We start from the raw sequence: 7,694 nt of genomic DNA on the forward strand, positions 1-7,694 counted from the left end.
TTTATAGTATCTTACCAAAACTTTGCCACACTACTAGTCCTACATACTTCCACCTAGAAACTCCATTCAAACTGTAAACAAAATCAGCTTACTGTGGAATCTTGCACTTGTTCATGTCATTTTTAAATGTTTTGTAGTTTTTTAAATATTTAGGAGTTAAGTACAGAACATTGGAAATACTCCAGTACTTGAGTAAATGTACTTAGTTACTTTCAAAAGTTAAACAAAGCAATGGAAGTCATAATCAGTGGTGTACTTATCATGACTTCCATTGCGGTGTTTAACTTTTTGATCACTTTTATACTTTTGAAGCTATCCCACTTCAAAGCACATGTGGATCTCAGTCTTTTTAGCTTTTCCAATACATACTAATGGTGTTTGCTATAAGGGAGAGAGAAGGACACAGGAGGAATGGTCCGGCTACTAATGTATAATTAGTTTTTCTCTTCAAATTAAAAGTGAGAAAAACAGGAATACGGGCCAAAATTCCATGTTTTACTTTTAAACCTAAAATGAAACATTTGTGTGACACAATGAACAAAGTAACTTCCATCATTTGAATGTGATGAGGATTTTTTTTTTAAAGAGCTGGTGCCATGTTTTTGCACTTTTTCTGTTTGTCATGTGTCTATGAGGTTGATAGAACTTCATTAAGCCCCCCGGTGGTGGTTTTATGTTGTTTTATGTCTTCTCTGATTATTTGGAGTTTCCTCCTGGAGGCTGAAATCTTGAGGGTCAAACGTGCCAATAGAGAAACAGCCCTTTAGTGACATCAAAGAGCCCCCAAAAAACATACCCTCCCCCTCATTATCATAACACAACAGGTGTGGGCATTAGGAGGAGGAGGGACTAGGACAGGTGGGTAGTGCTAAGGTGGTGGAGGAGGTGCTAAGGTGAGAACCAGGCATACTTAATGAACTGGAGGCGTGTCCACATAAACATTTTTTTTTTAACAATTTCTGTACACTTTTTTTAAATCCTTACATAATAATAATACCTTTTGATCAGGTTTTAGGGTTGAAAAATATCATGGCACTCCATCTTTAATCAACTGTCTTACAGACAAAATTGGGCCATATTGCGAATATACAGTATGCTGTTGTAATGTCATTAGAGGCTTGACCTACACTCTCTATAACTAATATATCTGTGCTATAATGATTAATTCAGTATAGCACTGGTTCAGTAAAATTAACCAAACAGGAAATGGGAAACGGTGACTAAAGTTATGCACAGAGCCTTTATCAGTTCTTGTTGCATGATGCTAATGCACACCAATGCAGAGAGGAGCCTGACAATTATATGATCGACATATGCTGGAGAAACAAACCAGGAGAGGGGCCTGTAATACCATCTGGTGAAGGGAAAAGGTCATCAAGGGGCAAGGACACAGAACCCTTGAAGGGGAGAGGTCTCCCCAGCTGCCTTAGCTGGGGTCACTGAATAAACAGCCCCCCCCCCCCCCCCCCCATGACTTCACATTGCAATGGTATCCCTTTAGCCATACAACTATTTAAAACAATCCCACATTCCTTCCAACATTAACCCCATACTTGGTAGGCCTATTTGAGGTGAACTTTTGCTTTGTGGTATCTATTTGCCAGTGGCTATAAAATGTTATCACTGTTGATGCATTACAAATAATCTGTATAACTGGGAGGGTGACAGGTTTCTTCACTTGGTGACATGTTTATTCACTTGGTGACAGTATGTCTTGTCAAATAAATGATTTGCTGCTAATAGCCTACTTGTACATACTTTGTACTGTATGTAGGCATGTCTGACATGTCTGGCTGGGATTAAGGTTTGGCCTTTGCTCCCCTAATGTCATCCAATAAACAAGTGGCTCACACAATGTTATTTTCATTCCTTGTACTCATCACATTTCATTTCAGCATGAAATGATTCATTAACAGGCTATGTAATGTATTACACACAGCTGATACAGTCCAAGACTGTCATAGCTTGCCTATCAAATCAAGCAGATACTAAAATTGCCTAAACACATCTAGAGGCTTTAATGAATAGCCTATAGTCAGGCATAACATGTGACTGCACTACCTGTACTGTTAATAATTGTGTTAATAAAGTATTCAATCAATCAAAAAGGTCTGAGCACAGAACTAGCTGGGCCCCTGAAAAGGTCCAGTGAATGAGTCCTCCCCACATCTGCTTTACTCACTGCTTTACACTGTTAGGTTCATATATAGGTTTGGTATTTGTAGAGCACCTCCCATCCAGTTATTACACTGGCCCATGGTGTCGAGGATTTCTGAGGAGTAAACATTTAATATGAACTCAAATAATATACTGTGCTATATAAATAGTCCTCTCTCCTCCAACAGCTGAGGAATGCTTTGTAAGACTCATTTTGACCTGAGGGGAACCTCAGGTGCGCACCTGTTTATTGGATGACATTAGGGGGGGAAAAGGCCAAACCTTTGTTATCAAAGACCCCTCTTTGATAACCAGTGGGACGTCTGGCCAATGAGTGGAGAGATGGAATAGCCGATCGCGCGCGTGTGCGTGTGTGTGTGTGTGTGTGTGTGTGTGTGTGTGTGTGTGTGTGTGTGTGTGTGTGTGTGTGTGAACCGCACGTTGAAAACCAATGATGGACCCCCTGGAAATCGCTCAAGGACCCCTGGGTGTCCCCGGACCGCACTTTGAGAACCACTGGGACAGATGAAGCAGATTTTTGGGGGGATTGTCTAAGTTTCAATACAGCGCTGCATTGATATTCAAAAGAAAATATACTTAGTCATTTGTCCTTTTGAATAGTTATTCATTTAGTATTTATTTGAGTATTTACTTTGTCCATCACTGATTGTGTCAATATTCTACCCAAAAAAAACAGAAGCCTGTGTCTCTCTGTGTTCCACAGACTGTGCAGCTAGCTGCCATGTCGGTGCCATCTGTGGAATCCTTCTCTACGGACACGTTCCTCACCGGGACCTTCTCGCCACAGCCTCACCCCACCGACCTCGCCCTGATAGAAGATCAGCCTCTTCAGGTCACTTTACAAGCAAGTCAATCAATTTAGGGTATCAATTTAGGGTCCACAATTTTGTAGTTTTTCATGAGAAGGAGTAGAGGACAGAAATAGAGGAAGAGCAAGGAGAAAAACACTGTGAAGTCAACTTGGAAAATCCTCACTGGAGATCAAAAGGTTAAAAAGTCAGGCTGATTGACAGAGTGGCAGCTGTCTGAAATCATTCACTTTTATTGCCTGTCGATCCGTGCAGGTTAATTCACCGCACCTGAAGGAAGGGCTTTAATCAAACTACAGAAGGAGAGAAAGAAACGGAGAAGAATCCTCCACAATCCTCTATTACAAACTAAAAAGTGTCCTTCCAGCAGCAGCAACGTCGCGCAGAAACACATAGATTAGAAGCAGCACTGGTGCAGCCATAAAAAGCTGGAGAGGCGGCAAGAGACAAACTGTTTGTTTGTTTAGGAGTCATAAAAGTTGCCGTTTGTGGCCTACGTTAGAACGTGCGTTCTAGTTCATTCTATCCGCCAGGCCGAAAAGCATGGCGAGAGAGTATGTTTTTCCCCCTGTCCGTCCGTCCATCCGTCCGTCCGTCCGTCATTCTGTCTGCGACCAGCTAATCTCTGACACCGTTGGCCCGGTCGCTGTTAATGTATGCCACAGCAGAACCTCTGCCCCACATTTTTCAGATCAGCCTGTCATAGCGCCACCATGAGGCCGACTTTTGCAAATTACATTTTAGGATATTACTCCTACAGATTATGTCCAAACAACACGCAAATCTGTACCATAGACTGTAAAAAATGAATGGACAAAGCCACTCCCCTGCTTTCTACAGACCGAAAATGATAGTTCAGGAACGTGCATCCTCCATCTTTAATATATACAGTTGGCCACGCCGGAACTCAAACGCTATTGGTTGAGACCAGACAGGGACCAGGGAACCGGAAAACAACCCCCAAAGAATGCTATTGGTTGGGTAGCTTGTCAATCAAGAGCGGGGCGGGGAATGAATGCTATTGGTTGTGTAGGTTGTCAATCAAATCATCCCGCCCCTCCTGGAGCATAGCCTACTTTATCGTCAATTTTAGAATAAATGGGACCATAATATAGCAAAACGCATATCATGATGATTGAAAGGAGACTTTAAACTAGCGACTGGAAGCATATAGAATTTATGACAATTTTTATTAAGGTAAGAAAATCTAGTCTAAAGTTCGTCCAAAAACCCATCCGCTTTAATGAGAGAATATTCTTTCTGACACATGCAGCCACCTACCTGGCCATTTATATGAACTTGTCTCTCTTCCGTATCGGCCTCATTGTAAATATCCAAGCCTTGCCCCTTGATCTGTACACAGTGGCCCTCATTTATCAACGCAGCGTATAAACCGGCGTATATTTTTCCATATAGTCGGCCGTACACCAACGTCGAAGTCACATTTATCAACGCATCCTACACAGCTGATCCGAGCTTACACTTGGTCCCAGCGTTGATAAATGTCACGGCTGAAACGAGCGTCATTTAAATAACACGCCCTTAAAAATTCTCAAAACGCCCCGATTTTACGACATGAAGACGAACCAGAATACGACCAAAGACATGAAAAGCCAATAAGAAACGTCCCCCGCTCGCCACACACGCACACACCTCTCTCACTCGCTCTCTCGCTGTCTCGCTCTCTCTCTCTCTCTCTCACACACACACACACACACGCGCCCGCCCATCTTTGTCTTTCATGTAGTGTAGCGGTACGGTACATGAGACTCGGGCGGAATGCAGTGATTCCGTGCCGCCACGTTAATATTGGAGCGTCGGGTTTATATCCTTAACCCAGCCAGGTTGTGTAGCCTACTACATAACTCTCTATGACATAACTCCATAACATAGGACAAGCAACTGTAAGTTTCACTGTCAGTGAAAAGATGGTCGGGGCTCCCGAAAATTCTCTCGTAGAAGCGCTGCTGCGCTGCGCTGAAAATAGCAGATCTACAAGCTCACAACGCGTCACAATGCAACCTGTTGTGAGCTTGTAGATCTGCTATTTTCAAATAGCCAATGCAGCCGTGCAGATCTGCAAGCTTAACCGAATGACTGTTAAAGCAGTTTGTTTAAATTACTTTATAAAATGTTATATTTTCACAGGGATTATTTATTAGTGTAGATATATACATTTATGAGTGGATTATGTGTCCAGATGCCTCTCAGACGCCTCTCAGACAGTCAAACAATGTTGCTCTGCAGGTCTAGAATGGAATAAACGGGAGCAGCCAACGTCAACAACTGGCCTCGACCAGACGTGAGATCTCAGTGTAAAGTAGGATGAAGCCCACGTCAGGATTTATTGATAAATGCCGAAAGGTGCGGTGATCACGCCGTACGCTCATTATTCGGGCTGCACCGCGTTGATAAATGAGGGCCAGTATCTCTATAGTCATGTGATCAACACGGATCTGTCCGATTTTCCATATTCCATCCTGATTGCCTAAGATGGGCTTCCAAAGTTTGCACGATTGGTTTGTTTTGAACAAAACTTCTCAAATCATGAACGCAGCATGTGATTTCCGTGAAATTTACGTAGATTCCCACTTGGCCCAGGAAGAAATGCCACTTGAAAACTTTCAAATCAGCCTCATGGTGGCGTTATAATAGGCCGATTCACGTTTTTACCTATAACTGCACCGATCTGTGTGAAACTTTGCACGCACACTCCCTAGAGGCCAAGGAAAAACCTTTGCCCTGCATTTTTCACATATACATTTTAGAGCGCTACCAGGAGGCTGACTTTTGTAAAACAATGTTTTTGCTCTTACTCCTTCAGATTCTGTCCAAAAATCACGCAAATTGGTACACAGTATCTCTATAGTCATGTGATCAAGATGGATGTGTCCGATATTTCAAATTCCATCCTTCAGCCTACTTTGCTAACATTGGCTTCCAAAGTTTGCAGGATAGGTCCGTTTTGAACACAATTCCTCAAATCATGAACGCAGTGTGCGATTTCCGTGAAATTTTGCACACACATTCCCACTAGGCCGAGGAAGAAATGCCCCCCTTTTCACATTGGCCTGTTATAGCGCCACCAGCAGGTCTAATTTAGCAAACCATATTTTTGGAACAAAATGCCTCAAATCATGAAAGCAGTGTCCGATTGCTGTGAAAGGCCTGTGAAATGACACCCTTTTCACATTGGCCTATTATAGCGCCACCAGGAGGTCATAATAACCTACCTGACCTGACGGAGACTTGTGCTCCGAGGAGCACTTTTTCTAGTGGTCATATGTTTGTTTGATGTCTTCAAGCTAAAGTATCAGGATTGTTTGATTTTAAAAACAAATGTGATTTATTTGTTGATCTCTAGATTGATTTAAAAAAAATACGGTTTTAATGCTGCTAAAATTCAGTATTATATTTGCATTTCATATGAGACTGCATGTTAACAACTGTTATAAAACATAATTCATAAAAATGACACTAAGTAAAAAACAATATTTACAAGTGTTAAAATATATGCAAAACATGTATGTTTGTATTTTTTATTTCATGTGCATTGTACAGTAGTTATTTTTTATGTTTCATTTAAGGTGTTTCACCTATAGCCTACCTTACTATATACAATGCTGTACTGCAAAACGACTACAAAAACTAAAGTAAAGAGGAGTAAAAAGAAAGCCAAACATGGTACGAGTGAAACCCAGTTAAAACCACCAATGGACTGTCTGTACCATCCCTTTCAAGAGGGGAAACTGCACGTATACTAAATAACTTGACAAACACAGGATAGAACAGTTCACATAATCAACAATATACAGTATACTGACGGAATCCGCCATTCCTTCACCGGGTGAAACAACACAGCTTTCACCATTGAAATTGCATTACGGAACTTACACATTGTTATATTTCATGGGTTTATTTCATCATAGCGCAACATGGTGAAGTATTGTAGTGCAGGTAATTGCAACAACCACCGATCTTATGAAAAATGTATTCTAAATTCCAAATATTCTAAACTTTCCACGATTCTGCCAATAATCATAGTCTTTGAGACACACATCCGAGTTTTTGCCGGGTCAAACAAGGGAATCACATGACGTTGATCCACTTCCCCTATTCACTCGTACTAGGACATGATGTATGTGTAGGCAGAAGAATGATATACAAGTAGCATATCATCACTGTCGGATGGAAACCTTGAATGTCCAAAACCATTACTTTTCAGGAAATGGAGAATGGAAATGGATTCAATGTAGTTACTATTTATTCAAAAGCACTTATTAATACTTTTTTGTTTAAATATTTATACCTTATACTGTGCAAGTATAACACTAGTAGACAAATTGCTCTGGTGCATAGTGTTAGAAGGAGTTATCCTTAACGCTATGTTACATTTCAGCTGTTGCCCGCACACCCACTGTAGCGCGTCTCTAGTAAAAATATAATATACACTTTCGCTACCCACCAAAACAAAGAGTGGGAACACTCTGAACCCCCACCTCACGTCTAAAATACACTATTTGGCCAGAAAATAAAATATTCCACTGGATGGAAAAACATTTTAGTTACTCCACTGCGCCCCCTACAGATTTGGTCAATGGAATTTTTCTATTGACAAGATCTGTCAACATTTTTCCATCCGGTGGAATATTTTCTTTTCTGGCCAGAAAGTGTCTTTTAGACGTGAGGTATGGGGTCTCCGAGGGA

Source organism: Gymnoscopelus microlampas (assembly GCF_963454915.1).
Source record: "Gymnoscopelus microlampas genome assembly, chromosome: 14".
NCBI lineage: Eukaryota > Metazoa > Chordata > Actinopteri > Myctophiformes > Myctophidae > Gymnoscopelus > Gymnoscopelus microlampas.